Source organism: Galleria mellonella, unplaced genomic scaffold, assembly GCF_026898425.1.
Source record: "Galleria mellonella isolate WM207_F2 unplaced genomic scaffold, CSIRO_AGI_GalMel_v1 utg266, whole genome shotgun sequence".
NCBI lineage: Eukaryota > Metazoa > Arthropoda > Insecta > Lepidoptera > Pyralidae > Galleria > Galleria mellonella.
The window spans coordinates 4,401,981-4,429,428 of record NW_026442061.1 but is presented as its reverse complement, the minus strand read 5'-3'; the positions used below and the strand labels follow the sequence as shown (position 1 = coordinate 4,429,428).

Genomic DNA, 27,448 nt, shown 5'->3' with positions numbered 1-27,448 from the left:
CATCCACTGAATTGTAATGTATTATATTGTGTCCATAGTACAATAGTACCCAGTTTGCTCCTAGATGGCGTTGTGTGACGTGTCAAAGGAGGTTTAATAATTATTATTTATTTAGCTTATTTGGTACAAATATAACAGTTTTTTTATATAATCAATTATAGATTTTACACCAACTAAATGCTAGTTAATTACAGTTCTTCTCTGTGGAATACATATTACCTATTTTGCAAATAATATTTATTAATCCAAATACATTTTAGGTTACACTTCCATTAACTATAATTAGTTTTGAATCCGTAGAGCTGTTCTAGAATGTACTCTCGCCAACTAATCTAATGTCCAAGAACTTTTAATAGGATTAAAAAGCGTCGACACATCAATTTCTCGCTATCAGATAATTCTAGCGTTTAGTTTATATTACAAAAATCATTCGACGTTCAAATGGGTTTAACAAACTTCTAAACTAATTTAAATTTTGAATTATAATAAAAATATACTAAAACCTATTTTTTTAACCTTAAAATAATTTTTCAAAGAGCGTAAATAATTTTTTAATACAATTTTTTTTTAATTAAAAAATATTTTTAATATTACGTCACGATAAGTATAATTGCCCATTTAAAGGCATTTTTGTCACTATCAAGACAATAAAAGAAAAGGGACATGCCTCATTAACATCAGCATACAACTTAAAACCTATTACCTTCCGCCTACTCAATTTATTCCCCAAATAAAATACGAGAGGTGCATTAAAAAAAGACGAAAGCGCAGCCTCTGTTATCTCGTTATCTGTTCGACTGGGCCCCATAAAGTTTTATGGTGTATATTCAACCCACGCCATTGCGGGCCGAGTCGGGACAGAGCTTGTTCGTAAATAAAATAAATCTACTAATTCTACGCAGTAGTAAAGGGTTAGCTTTACCTATGCATATGTGTGCATGTTGACTTGGAGACGGGTTTGACAATGTTTTAAAAAAATGGTAAATAAATTTCAACTGTTTATAATTACTCCTCTCCGGGGGGAAAGGGATTGTTAGTGATGGAGACTGAGAATCCTATTGCTAGCAATATAGCCAACCAGGTCGAGCTCCTCGCAGTTCTTTCCTGGAAACTATCATGGTTAATTCCTGATGAATTCATCATGATGGGCTGACTGGCCTGTTTTCATTCTCATTTATCACCCTTCACTGGTGCTCCGTCAGCGTATCCCATTAGCGCAGGCGGAGCTAACATACCATTTCCACGCATCAAAAAAAATAGCGTCTAATCGGCTAAACCAGCTACTATGCAATTTGGTAAGTAACTGTTAATATTTTTCATAAGTCAGCCATTTTGAAATGCAAAAAAAAAGAAAAAAAAAACATAATTGTATGAAGATGTATGAAAGGAAACCTGTTATTAAATGACATATGATACAAACTTTTTGACTCACGTTCATTATGACTATAATAATTATGCTTTTGCATACAAAATAAATATCAGAATATTACTGCTTTTTTTTTATTGGTGTGATCAGTGAATTAATTCGCTTTCAATGTTTAAATTTAATAGTTTTTTTTTGATACAACTTACAATGGCAAACAAGCTGACGGCCCACCTTATGGAAAGTGGTGACCGTCGCCTATAGACATGAGCAGTACCATGGACATAACAGAATATACTGTTTCGCCCATGATACCCCCTATGCGTTACCATTCCTGAGGACTCAGGTGTTATTCCTCTGTACCCTGTAAGTTCACTGCCATATCCCACCCTTCAAACTGAAACACAGCCATGCAAACACAACTGCTTCACGATTGAAACACGAATGGGACAGAGGTACCCAAGCAATCGACTTTTGTACAATGTCTTCCTTTGGTGAATTATTATCATAGGAATAGTATTATTATCATTTTTAACAGTTAGATATTAAAACGATTAAAATCGTGTAAACCTAAATAGTTTATTTCTTTTCCGTTACTTACTATCTTCACGATTTGTGTGTAATCTCTTAATGCAAATTAAATTTAGTAATGCGGATTATCAGTTCTAATAATATACCCTAACAGGTCGACCTCCCCGTGGTCTCCCCTGGAAACCATCGTGCTGAATTCCAAGTGTATTCATCACGATGGGCTAACTGACCTGCCTATCACTGGTGCCCCGCCAGCGTATACCGTTAGCGCAGGCAGGTTACCATTCCATTATCATCCATTAAAAAAAATGCAAATAGAGTGCTTATCTGTCTACAAATTTTGTTATATGTAAAATACGATGAATTGTATTGGTGTTGATTATTGATGCTTTTTAATGTATAACTATGAAATATCTTTTACTATTCCATAATTTTATTTTTTTATACGTATATCGAAGAATATTTTCTAAAATATAAAAAAAAAACCATCAAACGAAATATATTTTAGATCGCTCCACTTTGTCCCCACAAAACATCCGAGCCCTTGAACTATGATCCTATGATTCGCCCTTCGATTTCGTCATTACTCCTAACACAGCAACATGACCCTTATGTCCAATAGCAATAAGACGCAACGGAAATTGCATCACCCGTGCATCCAGGGTTGCGTATGTTATGATTACGTCATAATTTAGCCCCCTTTTAACAGAGCGAGACGGCAACATCTCTGCACCTTGTCTGCTCATGGAAATTTACCAGCTTAGCTCTTTGTTCTTTTATATCGCAGTGGAACACTTACCGGGTTAAGTTCGTGAAACTTTTGTATAGTATTGTTAATATTGTGAAACGTGACGCCGAATCGTGTGCCCCATGTGGCTCGGACCACTGGTCGATATTGGAATGAATTTAGTATTAAATAATGACAAACTTTTTTTTATACAACTTAGAATGGCAAACAAGCTGACGTCCCACCTAATGTAAAGTGGTAACCGTCGCCTATAGACATGAGCAGTACCATGGACATAACAGAGTATACTGTCTCGCCCATGATATCCCCCATGTGTTGCTACTCCTGAGGACTCAGGTGTTATTCCTCTGTACCCAGTAAATTCACGCCATATCCCACCCTTCAAATCGAAACACAGCCATGTAAACACAACTGCTTCACGGTTGAAACACGAATGGAACAGAGGTACCCAAGGAATCGACTTTGGTACAAAGTCTGCCTCTGGTAAAAATGTTTGCCATTCTTAATTGCATAAAAATGAATATAATTAATTCTTTATCTGTAAATATATACCATAATTCACTAAAAGGAATACAAAAAGTTTTCCGAAGTCGGCTAAAAAGATAAAAACAAAACCAAGCTTGTTTCAGGGTTTACATCTTAAGTCGAGTCCTGCGTTCTGCTGAGTGCCCTGGAGGCTTCGACCATCTGTCAAGTGTCCCTTTGATTTTCCATAAGACCACCTTTTCTGACTTCGAGTGTTTTCGGTTGAGCACATGGATCGAGGAAAACTATTCCTTTGTTACGTATACGATCTGAAATGGACTCACTGTTAATAGTTTAAGGTTGTTATTCAGATGTCATATTATTAGCAAATGCAAAGGAATTGTGAAATTAAATTTCTAAAGATACAGATAAAAATATATTTTGTTAAGTAGTCTAATCTGTCTTACATACATACATACATACATACATATCTGTCACGCCTGTCTCCCATTAGGGTAGGCAGAAACAATGGAACGCCAAATGCTTCGATTCAAACAAACCTCTTTCGCTTCCTCCACATTCATCAATCTTTTCATACACGCTCGCCGGTTACATGTAGGTACTTTTAATTTAAGTTTACTTTTAATTTTTTTTCTAATCTATTTAATTTCTAAAAAATAATACTAGCACGAAACTTGGGAATTATTGGATCATTATTTTTTTTTTAATTTGTTGAAAACCGAAGACGGTTTTTATGAAGTGAAAAGTTGGAAAAAATTAACCGAAAAAGGTTAAAGGAGATTTCCTTTTAATTTTTTTTCCATACAAACTTAGTTTCCAATTCAAACGCTGTTCAATAGCTTTTAATAGAACGACGTTCCGTTGGGTGAGCTATTAATAATGATAAAAAAGTCTTTAATGACTTAATTATTTTAATTAAATAATGATAAATTTCATTTTGTAAACAGTCCATTGTAGCACAATTAATTACACATTGTCTAAATAACGCTGATCTTTTGACGCCACGAGTTATTGGTAACTCCATCATCATCATCATTTCAGCCATCATCCGTCCACTGCTGGACATAAGCCTCCCCATAGACTGCCATAAAGAACGCATCCACTGACTCCCTGCAATGCATTTCAGATCGTCACTCCATCTAGTGGGGGGTCGTCCTACACTGCGTTTGCTTGTACGTGGTCGCCATTCACGTATTTTTCTTCCCCATCGATATGATAATGGCTTTCTATAACCACTTTTAATTTCATTACTAATTTGTATTACTTTAAGAATCTTAATATTTGTGACTAGTAACGTTTGAGGGGAAAGGGATTGTTAGCAATGGAGTTTGACAGCCCCATTGCTAGCAATATGCCCTATTAGGTCGACCTCCACGTGGTTCCCCCTGGAAACCATCGTGAACAATTCTTGTTGAATTCGTCACGATGGGCTAACTGACCTGCTTCATCGTCACCTATCATCTTTCACTGGTGCCCCGCCGGTGTATACCGTTAGCGCGGGTGGGGTTACCATTTCATTATCACCCATTAAAAAAAAAAAGACTAGTAACTTTTGCAGTAAGTACTGTTAGAACTAAAATAATTGATTTTAAAATTCTACAAAACAATTTTTTTATACTACTGAGGTGGCAAACAAGCATACGGCCCACCTGACGGTAAGTGGTTACTATAGCCTATGAACAGCTGCAATACCAGAGGTATTACGCGTGCGTTGCCGACCCTGAAGAAACCTTTTAAAAAACCCCATGCTGTAGGCTCTTGGGAAAACCTCGGCGGGGAGCTCATTCCATAACCGGAGCGTTCGTTGAGGCTGTAGGACATGAGGGTGAACTCCCTGTCGATTCGAAGTGGCTGTGGGCATCATATTGAACAATTCCTCTGAGCACAATCCGTTGTACAAGCGGTAGAACACGCAGAGTGAGGCAAAATCTCTCCTAAGACTTAAGGATTCGATACCGCATGTGAACCTGGGATCATCCACAATTCTCATAGCTCGTCGTTGCAACGAGTCGAAGAACTCAAGATGGTATTTCGGTGCTCACGCCCATAAGTGACATAATTTGAAAAAATACCACCAATATAGATTATTTGTGAAATTTTAAACTCAATCGAGTTTAATATTTATTAGCTACGTGGTTCCCATAATAAGATTTGTCAACTTTGAAGTCGTGTTCCCAAATTTATCGTTACTACAGCTAGAAGCTATCATTCGAACACGACGAAAAATTATCTCGTACACTTTTTGGGTATAAAACAAGATTGTAATATTAATGACGATGATATTATTGATACAGATAACAAAAATATATTCATCATTTATAAATAATTTGTTATTATTAATATAATCAGTTGTTATTCCATGACTGTCATCGAGCAACATCGATTAAATAATAAATCATTATTGATAACTGAATCAAAAACGTCTGGAAATTATATTTAATCGTGATAACGTAAGGTCGCCGTGTTACCTAATAAATAAAACACATTCAGACACACAAATCTAGTAACTCGAAAGGGGATAGACAGAGCATTATGTCTATGCGAGGTATTTGCGACTTTTGTGAGTGAATTTTTTTTTATACAACTTAGAATGGCAAACAAGCTGACGGTCCACTTGATGGAAAGTGGTAACCGTCGCCTATAGACATGGGCAGTGCCATGGACATTACAGAGTATACTGTTTCGCCCATGATACCCCCCAAGCGTTGCCATTCCTAAAGACTCAGATGTTATTCCTCTGTACCCTGTAAATTTACGCCATATCCCACCCAAACAGAAACACAGGCATGCAAACATAATTGTTTCACGGTTGAAACACGAATTCTATATGTGCAATCGATTTCTGAAGACCCCATGAGCTTTATATGGTATCCTCATTTGAGTCATGTATAGAAATCCTATAGAAAGGAAAGGTTTCTATTACGATTGGATTAATAGATGGAACGTATAAGATAATAAAGTATAATAAGGTAAAGGAAGCACAAGTGATTGAATAACGATAAGAAATAATCATATCCCATAAGCAGAATTAGGATATCAATGTTTCTAATGAAACAGCTAGTGTAATAATGGTATTATTGCTGTAATAGTTGGCTAGACGTCTACGATTCTAGTTTATGGGAGTAGTCTTATTACTGTATCATCACTATAATCCTCCATTATCCACTGATGAGTACTGGCCATTCCACATAATGCTGAATTTATAACACCCAAATTTTTATTGCGTTTCAAATGTCCCACACCAGTTTAAGAATCCACGAAATGCTCAAAATCAATACTTATTATATTGTACCAATTGCCTTGTCCCGTGAGAAATTAAAGGCACAACCCATATCACCTAGACCTCAGCCAATTTGGGAATGGCAAACAAACTGACGGCCGACCTAATGAAATTCGTATCGCTTTAATGCCGTTACAAGTACAAGAACGAGAAGTATTTTCACTTTGAAAGGGCAAACCGATGAACTATTTGATTGAGAATGGTAAACGTAATCTGTACATAATTATACCCAAAAACTTTGTGATGCACTTGCTTTTAGGTACATATTTCTGGTTTCAGTCTTCATGCATTGTTATTTACATGACCAGAGATAATCTTCGTGTCCAATAATTTCACGGCCATATCCTTTCAAGACTTAAATATATGTTCCTATTCTATATGTGCTTTTATATTATGGTCTAAGCACCGTTGCTATTTTAAAATAAATCTACAATGTCTTTAGGTTCTATTTGTAGTATTGTTTCTTTTTTACCATAACTGCATTTCATAGCAGAGTTGGAGTGATGTTCACGACATTTTTTTTTATTGGATGAAAATGGAATGGCGCTAAAGGCTGTTGGCAGAGCATCAGTGAATGGTGATCAATGAGGACGAAAACAGGCCTGTTAGTCCATCATGATGAATTCATCTGGAATTAATTATGATAGTTTCCAGGAAGAATCGCGAGGAGGTCGACCTGATTGGGTTTATTGCTAGCAATGGGATTCTTAGTCTCCATTACTAACAATCCCTTTCATCATACAGAGTCCTGAAAATTAATATAAACAGTAAATATATCTAAATATAATTTATATAGGCTTCGGCTTTATGACTTAAGGAGGCTTATCGACTTGTGAGACCATAATGTTGCGACTAATACGTGTATATCGCAAACTTGTTCATTCACCAATGTTGCACAAGAACTAATGTTATTGCATGTTGCCAGCTCCTTATCTCCAACTTAAGTATACGGATTACTTGCCCGTATACATATAACGTATTATAGATATAAAGATGGAACATTATTACTTTTATGCAGTCAAAAATATGGTAGTATAAGTAGATCATTAAAATAGACAAAGAATCGTGAACTCTCAAGCATTTCCTTTGTAAAGAGCTGCTTTATAAAATCCTTTATTTCTAAGCCAAAGGGGGACTTTGTGCAAAAAGTCGTTTGCTTGGGTACCTCTGTCCCAATCGTGTTTCAACCGTGAACCAGTGTGTTTAGGTTTAAAGGGTGGGATATGGCAGTGAATTTACTGAGTACAGAGGTATAACACCTTAGTCCTTGGGAATTGCATCGCATGGGGAGTATTATGAGTGAAACAGTATACTCTGTTATGTCCATGGTACTGCTCATGTCTATAGGCGACGGTTACTACATTCCATCAGGTGAGCCATCAGCTTGTTTGCCATTCTAAGTTGCATTAAAAAAGCTAAGTTTCGTTTTATTTTATGAAACTTTTGACATTTATATATGTCAGCCTATGTAATTTATTATTGTGTTTAACCTACCACATAGCAAATAATTTACAAACAGCTACAATTCATTTTGGTCAAATAAAATATGCTACGTGCAGGTTTGGCGCAGTTTTTAGTTTATTTTGGTTAATACACATAGCATATTTGTTTGTACTGACCCCAATTCACCGTACAATGCTTGGAATCAGTCAGTTTTGTCATAATTTTCAAAATGTCGCAATCTTCAACAAGTGCACATACCAGATATTGGTTTAACAACTACGATATGCTCTAATAATAACCGCTGTATTTAACAATGAAAGAGCTAAGATGTTGTATTACCTAGAATTTTAGTACCGTCGGAAATGAGCAGGAGTAACAACCAACAAAACTCCGAGACAGATATTTATGGTAAAGTTAAAATAACTCCGTGTTAACTTTACCATAAATATCTGTCTTTCCTCGTAAGAACCGAGATGTAATACTCTGTTATTAAGAAAACGATGTTGCCCAAATTAGAACGACCGGGAAGGGAGTATGGGATTTCATACGCAAAACATCGGCTCATCCAAGGCCGATGGTATTAATGGTGGAACAAAAGCTACACAAACAGCTCTCCAGCTGTACACTGACATATATTCAATTACATCATGGTCCCCCAACAAAGGAAGTACAAAAACCAAGGCCATCTCCTGTTACACGTGTTTACTAAAATACGCGTCTAAACACTTAACCCATTTTTTTATGAACTCGATCGCAAAAACAAATATAAATCACTTTTTTGAAGACTGCCTGAACGTTCGTGAACGTTCTAACCTGTCCGTGAATATCTGTATGCACTTGAAAATATCAACAATCCATTATATGCTTTAAATTCAAAATTGTAGAGTTTATCTTCCTCTATTCGTATCGTTGGTTAAAGATTGAATGCACACATAAAAGTTGACAATTTAATTTCAACTTAGATGCTATCGTCATAAGATTTTAATTTCTATGTTCCGCGAGCTGTTTTCTCTTCAGAGAAATTTAGAACGTTTCGCCTGCGCTTAAAACTGTTTTTACTGTGCCTAAGCCAGTCAATAGATGGATTGTATTCAAACTAGCAGAGCGCGGGGCCTGTTGCTAAGGCAAATGATGCGTTCCACTTTGGACCAGTAAATATGTATAATAATATTTCTTAGAGAATGATTAATGTAGGAATTCATTTTTAGTGTATGTAAGTAAATAAAATTCAAGCTATAAATTTTTTACAATTGATTTCAAATACTTTTCAATTTGAATGCTTTTTTACAATTTCATTGACTAGTACTGATACTAAAAGTTTTTTCTAGAATAATTGTAACAAAATTTTATTTTTCAATTAAAAATAAATATGCACGCGACAGTAAACACCGATGAGGTAGACAGTAGCATTTGTCAATTATTAGATACATTTGTAGTGTAAGAGAATTTTATTTGACAATGAAAAGAGACACAGATACATACAACTCTATGTACATTTATTTAAACTTTTTCAGATTCGCGACGTCTGACTAGGTTTACTTAACAGTTTGCGGCTACAATGTACTACTTTTTACTTTTATTTTCTTATTTAACTATCTCGTAACAATTACAACATTCTGTTTAAGTAACATGTATATATACATTTGTATTACGTCATAAAAAGTCATAACTGCACATTAAGTTTACATACAATAAAATCATAAAAAGACATAATATGTAATTGTATGTTTATAAGTGACGCTTTATGTATGAATGATCTAATGATATATATTCATACATAGCATTACTGTGTGGTCCCGCCATAGAATAGGCCACCCCTTCCTTTCCCGTGGATGTCGTAAGAGGCTACTAAGGGAAGTTAATTGTCAAGGGTTGGGTAGCGGCGTCTATTTTAAAACATCACCAAAGCCTAATTGCGGTTGTCAACCCATCTGCTAAGCGTGGCAACTACTGGCAAAACTCCTCTTTATGAGGGACGCCTATGATATACAGTACAAATATTTGTATACTGTTTAGACTGATATGATTTGATATTATATGGCTATATTATAATAATATCGTTTATTATAGTATGTTTTATGAATTCATCCAATAACTGTCTATCAGTGTGTTACTTACTAAGCGTCCAATTTGAAATTTATTATTATTATTTGACAAAAAACATAAAGTTACAAACCCAAGATACAATGGGCGCCACACTAGGCGAACCTGTATCGTGGGCATCAGACAAAGATTAACAAATCACAATGTGTTATAATAAAAAGTACACAGTGGGCGGGTTATAATATAAAAAGGAAAATAAAATTGAAATAGTGAAAAAAGTAATATAAATACGCAAGCAATTATAGAACACTAATAATATATGCCTTTAAGAGAAGCGTAGTTGAGTAAATGAATCATCCAGATTTCTAATGTTAGAACACTTAATACGAGATGAAGAGCTTACAATCATTATAATAGAAGGTAAGATAGAAGAAGGAAGGTAAACAGAAATAAAAGAAATAATCAAATACGCTTAATGCCCTTTGATATGTTCCTATCAGATCATTTACAATTACATAATAGTATTATTTATATATATACGAACGAATTATACAAAATAACTACTTTTCGTACAGCCATGCACATTTTGCGAACTAAATCCAGTTAGTATAGAGTATGTATAATCATTGTTATTATCCAAAAAATCGCTTAACGTCCGCGAAGTGTAACTAGAATAACTTTAAAGCGGTTAGTGGCATTACGGTTAGTAGACATTTTGCTAAAAATAAATTTGCATTCCACTTATGTAAGTGGTAACTGTATTCATAGTTATTTTATATTACTGTCATGCCATTTAAAGATTTACGAGTAACTTTTAGTTGACCTTCCCGTCTGTTTATAGGAGAAAAATCGGACAATAACATTATAGATGACTTACGTTAAAATTTGCGTATAGTTATATTTAGCTACTCGTCCTATAAATATATTAGATACCTAAGATTATTAGAACCTATTCTATTAATATAATAATTTTGTAATTATATTTTATGTTTGTTATTCAATCTATCTAAATCCGTTTAATAGGTTTAAACGGATTGATAGATTTGAATGTAATATAATAGACGTACCATATTTTAGACTATAATATGGGCTTACTATTAAAAAAATTGTGTACTCGTGTGAGAGTATCCATATCTAATATCAAGAGTTTTAGGACCACCTTCGTACGTTGCTAGTAACATACTTTCTCAGGTCGACCTCCGCTTGGTTCCCCCTGTATACAGTCATGGTTTCATCATAATGGGCTAACTGGTTTCATTTTCACTTGTCATCACTTACTAGTGCCCCGCCCGTGAATGGATATGCTTACCGTCATATAAATATGCATTAAGTTAAACCCTATATGACGTTCAAGGTTATCAATATAATTCACTCCACATATCATATCATAAAATTATAATATTTGTACACATAAACACAGGGAATTTAAAACTTAAAACCAAATAAATAAATCATAAATTCACCATTACACTTTTTTATCACGATAGCAAAGTGTAACTGGCTTTCAATATTTAGGTATTCCCTAGTAAAAAAAAAAAAACCCGCCAGCGTATACTAACAGCGCAGGCGGTGCTACCGTTTCATTTTTATCTAAAAATAAATCCATAAGTGTATTAAAAATAATAAAAGTTCAAAATGGAACAAATCTATGAGTGACGCACGCGGGGGCTGCGAGATGACATGGCGGGGCTCTCACAATCTGACGCGCCCTCCTCTCCTGTGCAGTAGAGGTACTCCAGGATGCCGGTGCATTGTCTCAACAGCCACCACTAGCTATGTATACATAATGTTATGGTATGTACATATCACAGCCTTCGCCCGCATGACTTGTTCATAATTTATAAATATATTTTTGTTCATATTTTAGTAAACTTTACAATACGGAAGGCTTTTATACTAGTTAGTTGATTACGTTATATTTTGTTCTGCAAAAATACAGATCTTGATAAAGCACTTTAGAAGACAATGCAAGGCTTTGAGTTACATATATGTTTATACGATGTATCTATATATATATATATATATATATATATATATACACAATAAGATGTTTCATAGATATATATTAGATTGAAAGTACATATTTGCATGTGTCTACATTTTGCTTCGCATCAAACAGTTGTGTGTTCTGCAAAGAAACGGCAGTTTCTATTCAATAGAATGCAAAAAGAATAAGCAAAATCAGTTCAAAATAATCGGCGTAACCGTGTAATATAATCACAAACATTACAAATGAATTGAATCTTATACAGAAATTGGCTTAAAATACAAAATTGTCTCTATCGAAAAATAAAATATTAAAAATTCGTTTTTATACGTGGAATAATACCATATACTCGTATCGTCAATAATGTCCCCGGAACATGTTTATTTATCGGTCCGGGACAGACCCGGGGGTGACAAAAACCGCAGCTGACCCCCGGGGGCGGAAAGCCGCTAAATTTAGGGGAGAGAAAAAGTACACGGCACGTTTTGCTTGCTACCGATATTGGGCCTTGTTAGAATATTACGCGTAATTAATGGCCGGCTTAATTTATACGGTTTAGTAACCAAATATTTATATATATATATATATATATATATATATATATATATATATATATATATAATGAGTAGGGATAATTTTTATATTATTATATGTATTACATCTCCCATATCTAGAACTAACAAATTTTTTCATCGTGCCTCCCACCAAATTGTTTATAATTACTCCTCTCCATCCAAAGGTTGCCTGGAAGAGATCGCTCTTAGCGATAAGGCCGCCCGTTGTTTTCTCATTGTGATTATTTCTTGTAATTATTTATATTTATAATAAGTTTACTATTGTAATCTTTTGGAGGAAACAAGAGTATCTATATATCTATGCCGATAGCCCAGGCGGGGTTACCATTTCATTATCACGCATTAAAAAAAATGCCTCTGATTGATTGGTCGATCTACATATATTGCGATCATCACCTCAGCCGTTACCTGCCCACTGCTGGACATAGGCCACAGGCCATCTTTACTGCAATTTCATCAAATTTGTTTGGAAGTCTTCGTGTAGATTTTATATCAGTAATATTAGATAAAACGTCTTCCAAGTAACGCTTTAATAAAAACAGCCACTCCTAAAATAGCAGGTTTTTCGGAACGTCTAAAATTGTGTTTATTTTTATCGCAGAAACTGTCAATTTATGAATTTATTTTTTCTTGTAGTATTATCAAATGTGATTTTGTAATCATACAGTATGAAAAATAGTGAGTATTTTCCATTTTCAACCGACTTAAATAAGAAGATTTTCAATTTTGTCATATTTTTTTTTTACGTTTGCTACCTCATATCTCCGTCAGTTATAAACCGATTTGGAAAATTCTTTTCGTGGCGGAAAGAAAATACTTACAGATATTTTCCATAGAAATTTTATCAAAATCGATTCTGTAGTTTAGTTTTTAAATCAAAATTTAAGTCGGTTTTTCGTGGAACGTAAATTTAAATCTTTAAAAATGAAACTAGATGTTTAACCTGTTTGCTAACTTTTCGAGGTCTTCTGACTTCAAACACTTGAAAACGATCTTTGAATAAGTTATTCTAGACGTTAAAAAAAATGTTTCAAAGTTGATACAAAGTTTGAATCAGGTAGATACACAGAAAAGACAGCAAGGTCTATTCTATGTCCCAAATTTTTCTGGGAAAAATAAAAAAAAATATTCACGCTTGTAACAAAAAAATGTATTAATAATTCTATTTAATAATTTGATTCAGTAAATAGATGGATTTATAAAATATTAATGTGGCACGTAGAACTTGGAAATAACAAATATAATTTGCATAAATAGACTTAAATCGAAGCGTCTCAGAGCCCGCTGTGGGGGAGGCACGAAGAAGGAGCTCGTTCCCGGGGGACGGGCCTAGAAACCCGGACATTGCTAAGCTGATTGTGAAGTGACATCCCGCGATCTGCTAATGTGTTCTGCTAAGTAATGAAGAGTAGTTTCAACTAGTGTTGCGACGCTGTCGATATAATTAATTAAAAAAATATAAAGATGCTCGAACTAAATAATTTTGTTCTTTTAATAGTTTTGTCCTAAAGTTTAGTATTAAAATGTAATTACTAATACAAAAACATAATGAAGTTGGTTGAGAGACTGCAAAAAGAAGGAGGTACTCAATTCTGTTATATTTTTCTTATAATGTTTGTTACCTCATAACTCCGTCAGTTGAAAACTGACTTGAAATTTTTTTTTTATCTGAAAGGATGTATGTATTCGTACTTACAGATTGGCCCTATAGAAATGTTATCTAAATTCAATAGTTTAGTTTTAAATAGAAATAACTGGTATGGCCACAATTGAAGTTTTCCTTTTTTTTTGGGGACACAATCTTAATTATTTCCATAATATTTATAAAAAATGCATATTTTATTATTGTTTATATTATTAGAAACTTCTCCTGAAATTTATGAAAAATGTCAATATATTGTAACTGTATTGTTTCGTGTGATGTATGTAATAAGAAAAGAGACATGTCATTCACGCATTAAGTTCGTTGTAAGAGAAACAGAATACCATACACCAGCGGGGAAAAAAGAAACTCGAAATAAAACTTCATACCACAATAATAAACTACGCCCTTGTCTGATAGTGGGCGAGTTATTGGATTTATTTTTTATTTTACTTTCGTTAAGGAATTTTATGCTTATCGAGTCGATAACACAATTAGCAGACTGCGCATCACTAGTAATACGTTATTATAAGACGAGAACAATGTCACTTATGATCCTGAGGGATTTGTACTGGAAGTCGGCTCCTGGAATACGGCATTAAGAACAAAGCAAAATACACGCGGCGCAAAACCTTCGCTACTTAACTATGCATATTATAATTAGCAGTAGCTAGCGAGAGATCATCTATCTGTGTGCTCCACTGAGGAATACTCGCGAGAACTATATTAATTTGGTACCTGCATTAATGTTGGCATGTATTTCTTACTGTAAATTAAGAAGAGTTTTAAATTTTGAAGTATGAATCAATTTAGCAAATGCACTTTCTTAAATTGACAATAAAAGTGCAGGATACGCATGCATAACACTATAATCCTCAGGAAAAGCAACATACGAAGGTGCCATGACTATCACAGTGTATTCTTTGATGTCTTTGTGATGATTGTTATCACTTTCCATAAGATCAGTTGTCTTGCCATTCAGTGTCCTAAAAAATTGGCCATTCTATTAAAGAATTCTATAGGAAGTCATGCGATATCTTTAACAATTCTGAAGTGATTTTCGTCATTATTCTTGCAAGTGACAGAAGTGTTTACTTTGACCTTCTTTTTCAAATTCTTACAACTGTTCAACTGTGATTGTACATTAAACGTCTCGGTAAACTTTCAGATTTACTTTGTTGTTACGAGAAATTGCTCGTTTTAGTTGCAGTTTTACAGGCTTCTTTTGATTGTCACAATCCCAAAGTATTACAAAGCAATTGATTAAATTTAATGGAAAAGTACAGAGGTCGCCACATTTTATCTAAATATATCGTACGATAACATTGTGGTATCTTTATTACTAACCGCTTTATGTAATATCTAGTCGATAGTGAGCTAAATATAGGTCAATTTATACTAATTTATATTTAGTATAAATATAATAAATGGTAGCATCATCATCATTAATATTCGTCACAAGATCTCCATTAACATCTCATTAGTGGGAACAGTTATGATGTTCCAGGGCTGCGGTGCTCGCTTATCAATTTGTGCAAAAGATATCAGCGCAGCCAATTCTGTCCTATTCGGTTATGCAATTTTTTTTTACAACACAGGGGACAAACGGGCATGCGGCTCACCTAATTGATAGTGACTACCGCTGCCCAGGACCGCCTGCAACAACAGAGGCATTGCAAGTGTGCTGGCCCTTTAAAAATATGCTCTTTTCTTGAATGTTATGATGTCGTATTGGTTTGGAAATACCGCTGCTGGAAGTTGATTCCGAAGAATGGTTGTGCGTGGAAGAAAGTGCCTTGAAAAACACACGGTGGGAGACCGCCACTCGTCCAGATGATTGGGATAGTACCTACATATTGCTGTATTTAAAGTTTAAATGGTGAGGTACATTTGTAAAATTACAAGATATGGACACAATATTTTAATGCTTACTAATGACAATGCGTAAGTCATGGAAAGAGAGAATGAAGGTCATACTTTTTTTATTTATAAGCGACATTTATATGGCAAGGTCATAAGTCTGTCCCTCTGTAAGAAGAGTGTTATTGTGCTAACTGGCTATACTGGTTTGGTATAGATTTCCTTCAATTGAATTAGTGCAATGTGGTTATTTCCTCTAATCACCTTTTACAATATGGAAGTGAAAAAGGGTTTTTATTATAGAATTTTATCTATATATATCAGACTCGTGCCGCGATGGACTAAAATATTAATATAGATCTAAATATAGAAGTGAATAACTGAATGGTCACACTTGTATCTAACTTTAAGGTCATAGTTGAATGAAGTTCAGCAGAACCTTTCTGTTAAACTACGTCCAACTAAATAAAATAAAATTGTCAAAAAACAGTAAATAATGCAGGAAGTTTGTATACCATTGTGAATTTTGCGTGAATTTACTGGGTACAGAGGAATAACACCTGAGTCCTCAGGAATGGCAACGCATGGGGGGTATCATGGGCGAAACAGTGTACTCTGTTATATCCATGGTACTGCTCATGTCTATAGGCGACGGTTACCACTTTCCATCAGGTGGGCCGTCAGCTTGTTTGCCATTCTAAGCTGTATAAAAAAAAGTATTATTTATTTAAATCATAATTAACGAACAGTATATAAAAATACAATTATAATAATAGCATTTTTATTTACATTTGATACTTATAGAAAATTCTTACCCACCCAAAAATCAGCAGGTACAATGAATTAACAAAATACTTTAATCAAGAAATTTTTGGAGTTTGCCAATTAATAAGTCCTGAGTAAATCTACTTCCATAATATTAAGTTTGTATCGTGTATAACAAGTTTTGCAATTAGCCATTAAAAATATTTTTTTAAAACAATCTCGCTCATGTGAGCGAGATTGTTTCGCATATGTATGCGAGACACGAAAATGAACTTATAGTAGCTCAATAAAGCAGGACATCTACGGTGTTATTAAATATTTTAAATAAAAAAGTGGCATCAAAATAATAATAACACATGTATATATGTACATACATTATGTATTGGCATTATTGTCTCATTTTTACTAAATTTGTAGTTCGAGACCTTTCTGTTAATTGCTACATGCAATTGTGGTGAGAATTAATTGCGCAAACTAATCCTGTAAATGAAACGTGGAGTTAGTACTTGTTAAAGTTAGATGATATAGAAAACTCTGTCAAATTAAAATTGACATGTACATTTTTACTGTCAGATGTAATTCATAGGTTCGTAATATCTATCAAATAAAAAACCGACTTCAATTGTGACAAAATCAGTTATTTTTATTTAAAAACTAAATTCCTGAAGAGATTTTGATATTTTTTTTTGTGGAACCAATTTGTAAGCATATTATTTCAGATGAAAAAAGAATTTTCCAAATCGGTTTACGACTGATGGAGTTATGAGGTAACAAATATAAAAAGACAATACAATCGAAACGAGAACCTTTTTGGTTTTTGAGATCGATTGAAAATTTGGAAGGTGCACTCGCAACTTCCACCTGAGATCACAGTGACCTTCTAACAGCAAACAGCGTTCCGTCAAAAATGGCCGAACAATTGTGTTTGTAAAGTGCACTAATTCCCCCTGGATCTATTAGCGAGGGCCAGTTCGTTGGAACGAGGACAAAGGGCCATTAGCATGAATTACAGAGCTTTGTCCGGGCTACGCAGCCCGGAATAAATAGCATTTGAATTTAAACTATTTTATTTGGTAGGGTTTCCCGAGCCCTTTGGACATGACTACCCAAAATTGTGCCGGCGGAGGGCAATTGGATGGACGTTTTACTTAATGTTAGAGCTGTGTGGATTTTAGATAAATATACTTATGATATGCAGGCGAGGAACATTATGCCTACGGTTAAATTTTCTCTTTATCTGACTTGTGTGCTCGGGATTTAAAGTCAGATTAAAGATAATTCTTAGAGTACATTTTAGTCTCTTTATAAATTTATAATGTGACGTAATAAATGAAATGCATTATCCGTTTGTACAACGGACTGTGCTCAGAGGAATTATTATATTATGATGTACACGGCTACTTTTAACCATCGTATAGCTCGTCATCAACAGGGAGTTCACCTCCTTATTTTAGAGCCTGGATGGTCGCATACAGTGCGATTTGAGAGTTATTTCCTTCTTATATGTTGTGGAATGAACAAACTGTTGAGATTTCTTCAAGAAACTACAGCATGGGGTTTTCCATAAAAGGAGTAAAGAGGTTTCTTCAGGGTCGGCACCTCGTGCGTAATGCCCCTGGTATTGCAGACGTTTATAAGCTACTGCAACCGCTTACCATCATTTGGGTCGTAAGCTTGTTTGGCACCTCAGTGGTATAAAAAAAAATGTACATCAAATAGCAAATTTCTGTAATTAAAAAATAGACGATTAGCAGTAGGTAGATCTATTGCCTGACTTTCTTTCTCTGTTAAAGTTCATCGCATATTTATACAACAAGAGAAGTAATCAAGCGTACGACCCGTCAAGGAAGCGACCACGCAGCAGACGATCTTTTGCATAATAGAGATGTCACTTGCACGCCGAGTCGCTGACGGTCCTTGTGGTAATAAAGATTTTGAGTCACGGGACATGGTATACATTACTATGTACCTCTCTTCGAGCCGGAATACAAATACGATGCCTTAAAGGAAAATGTTGGCGCGTATTAATAAAAGAATCCAAGACGAAGTGGGAAATAACACTACTGTCTGAGAAATAAGCGTAAATAAATTCATCTGGACTCTGTTTTAGAGGGCCAAGGCTAAGTCCTTTCTAAAAGATTGGTCACTTTAAGTATTTTATGTAGTTCCGTACTAAAATATAATACAAGATAAAGATATTTTGGCCACAACATAATATCAATTGCTCTTTGGAGTGCAAAGCAATAAACAGAGTTGTGACAGACAGACCATTTTGTGTTACTGTAACATGAAAGAAAAAAAATCGTTATTTCTTGTATATATTTTGTTTTTTTTTTTCGATTTTTGAATTCCTTCTTTTTTTATTGTGTATATCTATGTATATCTGTTGTTATTTGCGTGCTGTAAGTAACGTAAGTAAATTATATATGCATCTATGTTACATTTTACAAGTCCTTCCATTTGATTTGCATTCGAAGATGCGGTAATAATGGTTATTTTGTACCATACTTCGGATACTTCGTATGATACAGTTTTTAAATTTTTCAAATGAAATTCACGGTCATTTGATTCACAATGCAAGCTTAAATATTATCTTGAGATTTCGACTGTGCTCCCCTGAGGAAAGTAATATTTTGCATCTTTCTTTCCCATCAATTACAATAAGAAAAGAAATTTCTATTCGACTTACTTTTTTTTTATTGTTTTCTATGTCATTGCCTTTATCAAATTCGTCAGGATCATCCCCAATTGTATTTTATTAATTATATTCACTCCAAGTCTCCTTCAGGGTACAGAACAGTAAGTGCCCAAGGCATTTAAAACCTACAACGTTATATACCTGGCAAATCCAAAATAATGGAAGGATGGGAAGGGACTGTTAATAATGGGATCTAACAGCTCCATTACTAACAATATACCCTATCACGTCGACCTCCACGTGGTACCCCCTGGAAACCATCGTGGTTAATTTATGTGAAATTCATCACGATGGGCTAACTGACCTGCTTTCATCCTCACCTGTCATATATCACTGGTGCCCCGCCAACGTATACCGATAGCGCAGGCGGGGTAACTATTCGATTATCATCCATAAAAAAAAATCTAAAATATATACATATGCCAGTATCGCTTGTGTATTATAATTTTGATATTACATTTAGCTTAAAGATAGTTAGTGCTTCTGGTCAACGTACAGACGGATGCTGCGACAACGAAGAGGTTTTGTTCATTCTCTTTAGGCTCGAACGGAATCCTAAAAGTACAGCCATCCCATCAAATCCCCAATAACTTAAGCACCGACATCTTGTTGACAACAAAGATGAAAATAGTTGGACGGCGACAAAGCGCCGCCCGTTCACTTAGTGTTCTTAAGAAAAACAAGCCTGTTGCCAAATTGTGACAACCTTCCCGCTCGCCAGGGCCACAATATGTTTGTTTTTGTCAATATTCCCCGGGAAAAAATATAACAGCGGGTGTGTAATGGTACGTAAGTAGGGTTACCATTCGTTCGGGTTTATACGGACGTGTTATTCCTTTTGGCCATATGTTTGCGGTTTATTCGATTTTTTTATTTATTGGCATAGAAAAAAGAAGATAAATTCTATTGTCTAAGGAAATGAATTTGGATATTAGGATAGATTGAAAAAAAAAATGTTTTTACATGATATTATTGGTCGTTCGCAGTTTCTGGGATTTTGAAGAATCAATCAAAATTATTTACATACATACACACAGATCTGTCTGTTTCAACGCCGAAGAAACGGCAGCTCACGTAATCCTGGAATGTGAGGCTGTGGCCCATCAACGTTTAGAAATCCTCGGAACGGTGAGGTCGCTCCGTGAGGCCTGGGAAGAACCCAGGAAGCTTCTGCGCTTCTGGACGGAGCTAGGTTGGCTGCACTAGCCACGACTCATACGCACAATGGCCCAAATGAGAGGCTAAGTGCGGAAAATGGAGTTCTTTCACATTCACATTCACACATACATATCTGTCACGCCTACCCTGATGGGTCTCCCCCATGATACATGATAGATATGATATGTATGTATGATCAGGGTAGGCAGAAACAATGGAACGCCAAATGCTTCGATCCAAACAAACCTCTTTCGCTTCTTCCACATTCATCAATCTTTTCATACACGCTCGCCGGTTACGGGTACTTTCAGAATTATTTATGGTAAAATATTATAAACATGTGCATTGTTATATATGTTATAATGCAGTATACTGTTGGTGTTTCTATGAATAAATAAATAAACACAAACAAAATCAATTTTCCACAACTTCTTTTTATTATTTTAATCTTAACTCAATTTTAATTTCAATTTCTCTTAAAACATAATATCTTACAAAAACACAAGAGTTTTTATTTTTTCTCCATAAATAATTTAAAAGTAAATTATTTAATTTGTTTTCGTGTGAATGAAATATTGATAAAGTTATTAGATATTTTTCAGATTTAGTTTTGTCGAATATTATAGCTTTTACCCGTTACTTTATCCACGTGAACTTCAGAAATAGGAAAATCAATAAAATGGTCCATTTGTAGACGGTATTACAGGACAAAACTTGCACCAAATTTTAAATTAGATCTCTAAAGATGTTCCTAAGAACACGACTGTGAAAACCGTATTCGATTTGGTACAATAGTTTTTGTGTGATGCTGGAATAAACAAAATACATAATAGCAATAAAGACAAACAAACAGACAAAATTTCTAAAATATTTTTTTTTTAATTTAAAATTTTTTTTTTACAACACTGGGGGCAAACGAGCATGCGGCTCACCTGATGGTAAGTGACTACCGCCGCCCATGGTCACCCACAACACCTACGGCATTGCAAGTGTGCTGCCGGCCTTTTAAAAAGGAATATGCTCTTTTCTTGAAGGTTATGTTGTCGTATCGGTTCGGAAATACTGCTGCTGGAAATTGATTCCAAAGAGTGGTTGTGCGTGGGAGAAAGTGTCTTGAAAAACGCACGGTGGAGGACCGCCACTCGTCCAGATGGTTAGGATGAAATTTTAGTTTATGGCGGGTTGTACGATGGTGAAAATCAGCAGCAGGTATCAATCCGAACAATTCTTCAGAGCACTCCCCATGATAAATTCGGTAGAAGATGCCCAGAGATGCAACATCTCTACGCAGTTTCAGTGGGTCGAGCCGGACAGTAAGACGCCGATCGTCAACAATTCAAGCTGCCCGACTTTGAATGCGGTCTAACGGAAGGAGTTGGTACTGTGGCGCTCCTGCCCACAGGTGAGAACAGTATTCCATATGTGGCCTCACTTGAGCTTTATATAGTTTCAGGCGGTTTTCTGGCGTGAAATATCGTCTCACCCTATTGAGCACCCCCAACTTTTTGGAAGCTATCTTAGCTTTTTCCTTCAGATGACCACAAAACTGGACGTCGCTAGATATATCGACGCCAAGAATCCCCAGACTCGACTTATTATCGAGGGAAGTGCTCTGAAAGTGAAGAGATACGACAAACGGTGTCTTTTTTGCGGTGAACGCGCAGACTTGTGTCTTCTTAGGGTTAAAGTGAACAAGATTGCGTTCACCCCAGATCGAAACTTAATAATTACAATCTTGTTATATTAGTAAGTAAGTGTTGTTCAAATTTTAACAATAAATAAACAAATCTATAGTCGCTGGTTCATATCCGGCTCGAAGGACCATATGTTCTATAGAATAGGGTCCTTTTTTGTGTGATAAGACTTGCACTATTATTTTTGCAAAGATAAAGACGTGTATTTGCTTCTGTTATTTTTTTGAAATAGTTCACAAGTGTTTGCGTTGTCTAACATCTATGATCAGGTAACACAGTATAAAGTTAGCCGTACAACAAGAGAAATAAAATTTGTATATGATTTAAACACAAACAGTAAGATTTGTATAGGAATTAAAATTATTCGAATTGGCAACCCTACACGTAAGTGGTTATGCTGATGCTGTAGACTTATAAAAGGTGTAGGCGCCTGCTGAGGGCTGGCAACTGCGGGGCGCTTGCAACATGTTGTCATTGAAGACGTAATGTTTAATGGGAATTTATCGTGCGTCATATATTATATCGTAAAAATAAATAAGTCTTTTAAAAAAAACACATTTAAAAAAATAATAATAACAAGCTTTTATAATGAAATCCGCCATCTTGTGAATGCGGCCATTTTGAAATGATAGCATTTATTTTATCGTAACTTACTCTTCAATTTTTTTTTATTTAGAACCGATGTTGACAGATTTGATACACTATCCGCCATCTTGTGGGGCGGCCATTTTGATAGATAGATAGATAGATAGATAAACACTTTATTTGAGCCATTTAATACACGTAAATTAATGAATAAAATGATACAATTTGATTATTTACATTTTTCAAATATAAAACAACATATAAAACATAAAATGAATATTGGAGATATGTTTTCACCAAGTGTGTCGCAGTGACCCAAAAAGGCTACAGCTCAGTGATACTTTTGCTTAAAAGCAAAGCACTGATTTTCAGCTGCAACCTGAAGCAAGGCTACACGGACGCGTGCAACAAACCCAGAGTGTAACCTGTGTCACCAATTTAATGGCAGAAGGTAAAATTATATTATATAGATACATACTTATATAGATGATGCATAAATAATATAATATATTTCATTAATTAATTAAACATAATATTTAACATATATAAATAATAATTCACCACAGTAATTATGTTAAAAGCAGTCGCTACCAGGCGACTAATCCAAATTTTTGCTTATTTAATAAATGTTGCTTTATCAACTTTTTAAAAATTGATTTGGATGCAGCTAGTCTCATTGGAGGGGGTATGTTATTCCAGCATTTAGTCGCCTGGTGGCGAAAACATCCGGTAAAAGCGACTGTCCTATGGTTATGAACCGCCAACGGGGGCCGCGTTGATCGAGACACATTACATCCATAATAATTGTTGAAAGTCGGAAATTTGAGTTTTTTATATAGATATTCAGGGGATTTAAATTTCAGAAGATCAAACATAAGTACAGCAAGGTGCAATCGTCTACGTGAGTCCATGTTCAACATAGATGCTTCATTCAAATATGGTGTAATGTGACTACGAGGTGAAACAACAAAGCAAAAGCGACAGCACGCATTCTGAATCCTCTGTATCATTCGACGAGATGAAGAAAGGAGACGAGGCCCGTAGACCAGATCACCATAATTTAATCTGGATAACACAAGAGATTCACAGAGTGTAATTCGTGATCTTTCTGACAACAAATTTCGTATCTTGTATAATATTTTAAGTCGATAAAAGCAATTCCGGACCAAACCCAACACATGGTTTTCAAAACGCAAATTACTGTCAAAAAGCACACCAAGGTTCTTTGCCTCGCAAACATGTTCAATATTTGTATCACCGATCTTTACAACTAGATTATTGTTCGATGCCTTCTCAATTTGATTTTTCGAGCCAATTACCATATATTTTGATTTTAAAGGATTAAGAACAAGAGCATTATTATTAGACCATGCAGCGATGCGATCTAAATCTTCATTCATTTTCTGAACGGCATTAGATATCCCAATTTGATTTCTAGATATATACAGTTGTACATCGTCCGCATAACAATGATAGTTACAGTTCTTAATAACATTAGGGAGGTCGGCACTGTATATAATAAATAGAAGTGGGCCCAGTATAGATCCTTGAGGAACTCCACGCTTCACCAACCTGGGGGAAGATAGCATACAAGTACCATCATCCTTCAGCAATTTAACCGCCTGAAATCGCTCTCCTAAATAACTCTTAAACCAATTAATCGAGTGATGATCAAACCCATAATATGACAATTTAGAGAGTAACAATGAAATATTGAGACTATCAATTGATTGATACTACAATATCGAGTATTATCGTATTGTTAGTAAAACTGAAAGTGTACGCAAACTTTTAGTTTAATAGGATATCAACAAGTAGTTCTAAATCAGCTTACATGATTTGAACAAACAAACAAATTTAAATACACTTCAAATTAAATACAGGCATGTAAAAACCTTAGCCATATCATGGGGATGACAATGTCGTTTTTTATGCATTTTAATTAAAAAATAAATAAATAAATTATGTATGGTAATTAAAGGGACAAACACAAACCTGTGGATGAGCACAAAGATAAGTACTATGTTATGTAAAGCTATATATTGGAGTTAAGTGACAGGAGGTCCCATCGTTTATTATGGACCCCAATTACTTGAATTTATGAACAATAAATTGCGCCAGATGAAAAGATAACGTCCCTAGCTCTTTTGTACTGTCATCGAAAAAATATTCCAGCGGCCGGTATGACGGTGGACGGTTTTACGTGCAATAAACAATTAGATTTACCACCGCAAAAACATAACCACATCCATCGTGATAAATTTAATATTGAATCATAGATCATAATTCATCTAGATAGAAAGTGTGTCGCCAAAAACAGCCCAGCTCTTTAGCGATGTGCGAGTAAATTTCTATCATAGACGCATTAGAGCACGGATGAAAGATGGCGACGTTAGTGTTTGCCGTATGACATGTTTATTGGTTTTACTTTTTGCGTTTCATTGTTTTTTTTTTACAACTTAGAATGGCAAACAAGCTAACGACCCACCTGATGGAAAGTGGTAACCGTCGACTATAGATATGAGCATACCGTGGACATAACAGAGTATACTGTTTCGCCCATGATACCCCCATGCGTTGCCATTTCTGGGGACTCAGGTGTTATTCCTCTGTACCCAGTAAATTCACGCCATATCCCATCCAACAAACCGAAACACAGCCATACAAACACAACTGCTTCTCAACTCTATAATCGCACACCGTACACTGTACTACACGGACTTGTCTTGTGGACGAAGCCCAGTACAGGTATAATATAATTTTACTTTAATAGATTAGTGTAATAATTAAGTTGCTGTGTGGTCCCGGCATAGAAAGGATTACCACTTCCTGTCCCGTAGGTATCGTAAAAGGCGATTAAGGGAACGTAATCGTCGAGAGATAGGAAGCAGCGTCTTTCTTACAACCAAAGCTAAATTGCGGTTGCCAATCTGCTTGCCAAACGTAGAAACAACTAGCAAAACTCCTAATTTAGAAGAGGCCTAATTTCAGTAGTAGACAGATAACAGCTGATATAACAATAATAAATTACTAAATACCTATCAGTATGTGTATATGCAATAATGTGGTATCCTGATTTGTATGGAAATATCACATTATTAGAATAATTTCAACACAAAAAATTGGCGCATCATATTTTATTAAAAATATTTTATTAAAAAAAAATACGTTTGTTACTTGATGTTCCATCTATGTAGATGTATATATGACCTATGTCAACAAGTAATCTCAATATTTTTATTTTAAATCAAGTAAAATGCGCTAAATGGATGACACGGTGTCTTTAAGGTACTTTACATAATACATATTTTCTTCTTTTATAAAAGAAAGGCTCAGGCTGAAAATAAGTGCTGTGGCTTCTCAGCTGCAGCATAATAATGGACCATTTCAGCAAACATCACCTAACACCTTCACCTCTATACATGTTGTGTTACTATGTGTGAATCTTCTTTGTAAGTGTAGCATTGTTTGCTATTTAGCAAACAATGCTACACTTACAAAGAAGGTTACTTATTTATTTAAACTATTATTATTATTGTTTAAAACGCAGGATCGCGTAAATTTTAGATATTTTATAGACACATTAGAATCAAACCTCCAGAATTTATCATAATACTTTTTAACATATACTATCAAAACAAATTTGTAAATTTTAAAGATTAAGGAGCGGTTCTCAAAGTCAACCCTCACTGGCTACTTTATATCTTTTGTTTTAGATATTTTCGGTTATTTAACTAAATAAAGAGTTTCGAGCTCCAAAGTCGGTTGATTTGCTCTAAAACCAAACAAGAACAGTCCAGCGCAAATGTCAGTTACTTCAGCGGGCGAAATGTACGATCCTACAATCCCGGTCCATTGCCCTCCGCTGTATTGTTGGACCGAGCGTGGAGGCAACGCGAAACAAGTGGCCGTGCACATGCGGCCAATTACGTCAGAACTGTACTTGAGTATATTTATTTTTAACTACAGTTCTGTTTCAAAAAGTTCGGACTTTATAAACTGATTTATCTGCTGTTATCTATCCACTGATCATAGGCCTCCACATATATTGCTATAAGAAAGGATTTCTAAGTCACCTGCATGTACTAACTCCTTCTGTCACTCTATCTAGTTTCATCAGTTTTAAACCGATTGCTTTTTTAAATTACAAAAACATGGATCAACGCGGTGTCTTTGCCTTTAAACGCTAATCCAATACCGCCGCTTTCGAGGCAGAAGTATCTTCATCTACTTACCCATTGTCATACATCGCTGCATCAGTCTAATAGAAGCCATGGATAATGAGAAGGAGGAGGTATTGTTGATAATGGGGTCTAACAACCCCATTGCTAACAATATCCCCTATTATTATAACCATTGTGGTTATTTCTCGTAGAATGCATCACGATGAGCTAACTGACCTGTATTCACATGTCATCTTCACCTACCATCTCTTACTAGTATCTTGCCAGTGTATACTGATAGCGCAGATAGGGTTACCATTCCATTTTCATCCTTTAAATGATCATGGCTAACGTAACCTGGTTGAAACCTGGTCAAGAATTTAATATATTCTACCTAAAATATTGTGTTAATATTAACCAGTCGTTT

General features: G+C 35.1%; 1 long non-coding RNA gene across 1 annotated transcript in view; it reads left to right on the top strand.

The window, feature by feature from the left end:
* The first annotated feature begins 5,495 nt into the window (after nucleotides 1-5,495).
* LOC128200757 (uncharacterized) overlaps nucleotides 5,496-27,448 on the top strand; it is a 34,789-nt gene continuing 12,836 nt past the window's right edge. The window contains exon 1 of the long non-coding RNA XR_008252862.1: nucleotides 5,496-5,578. This is a non-coding gene — a long non-coding RNA (uncharacterized LOC128200757). The remainder of the gene's footprint in view (nucleotides 5,579-27,448) is intronic.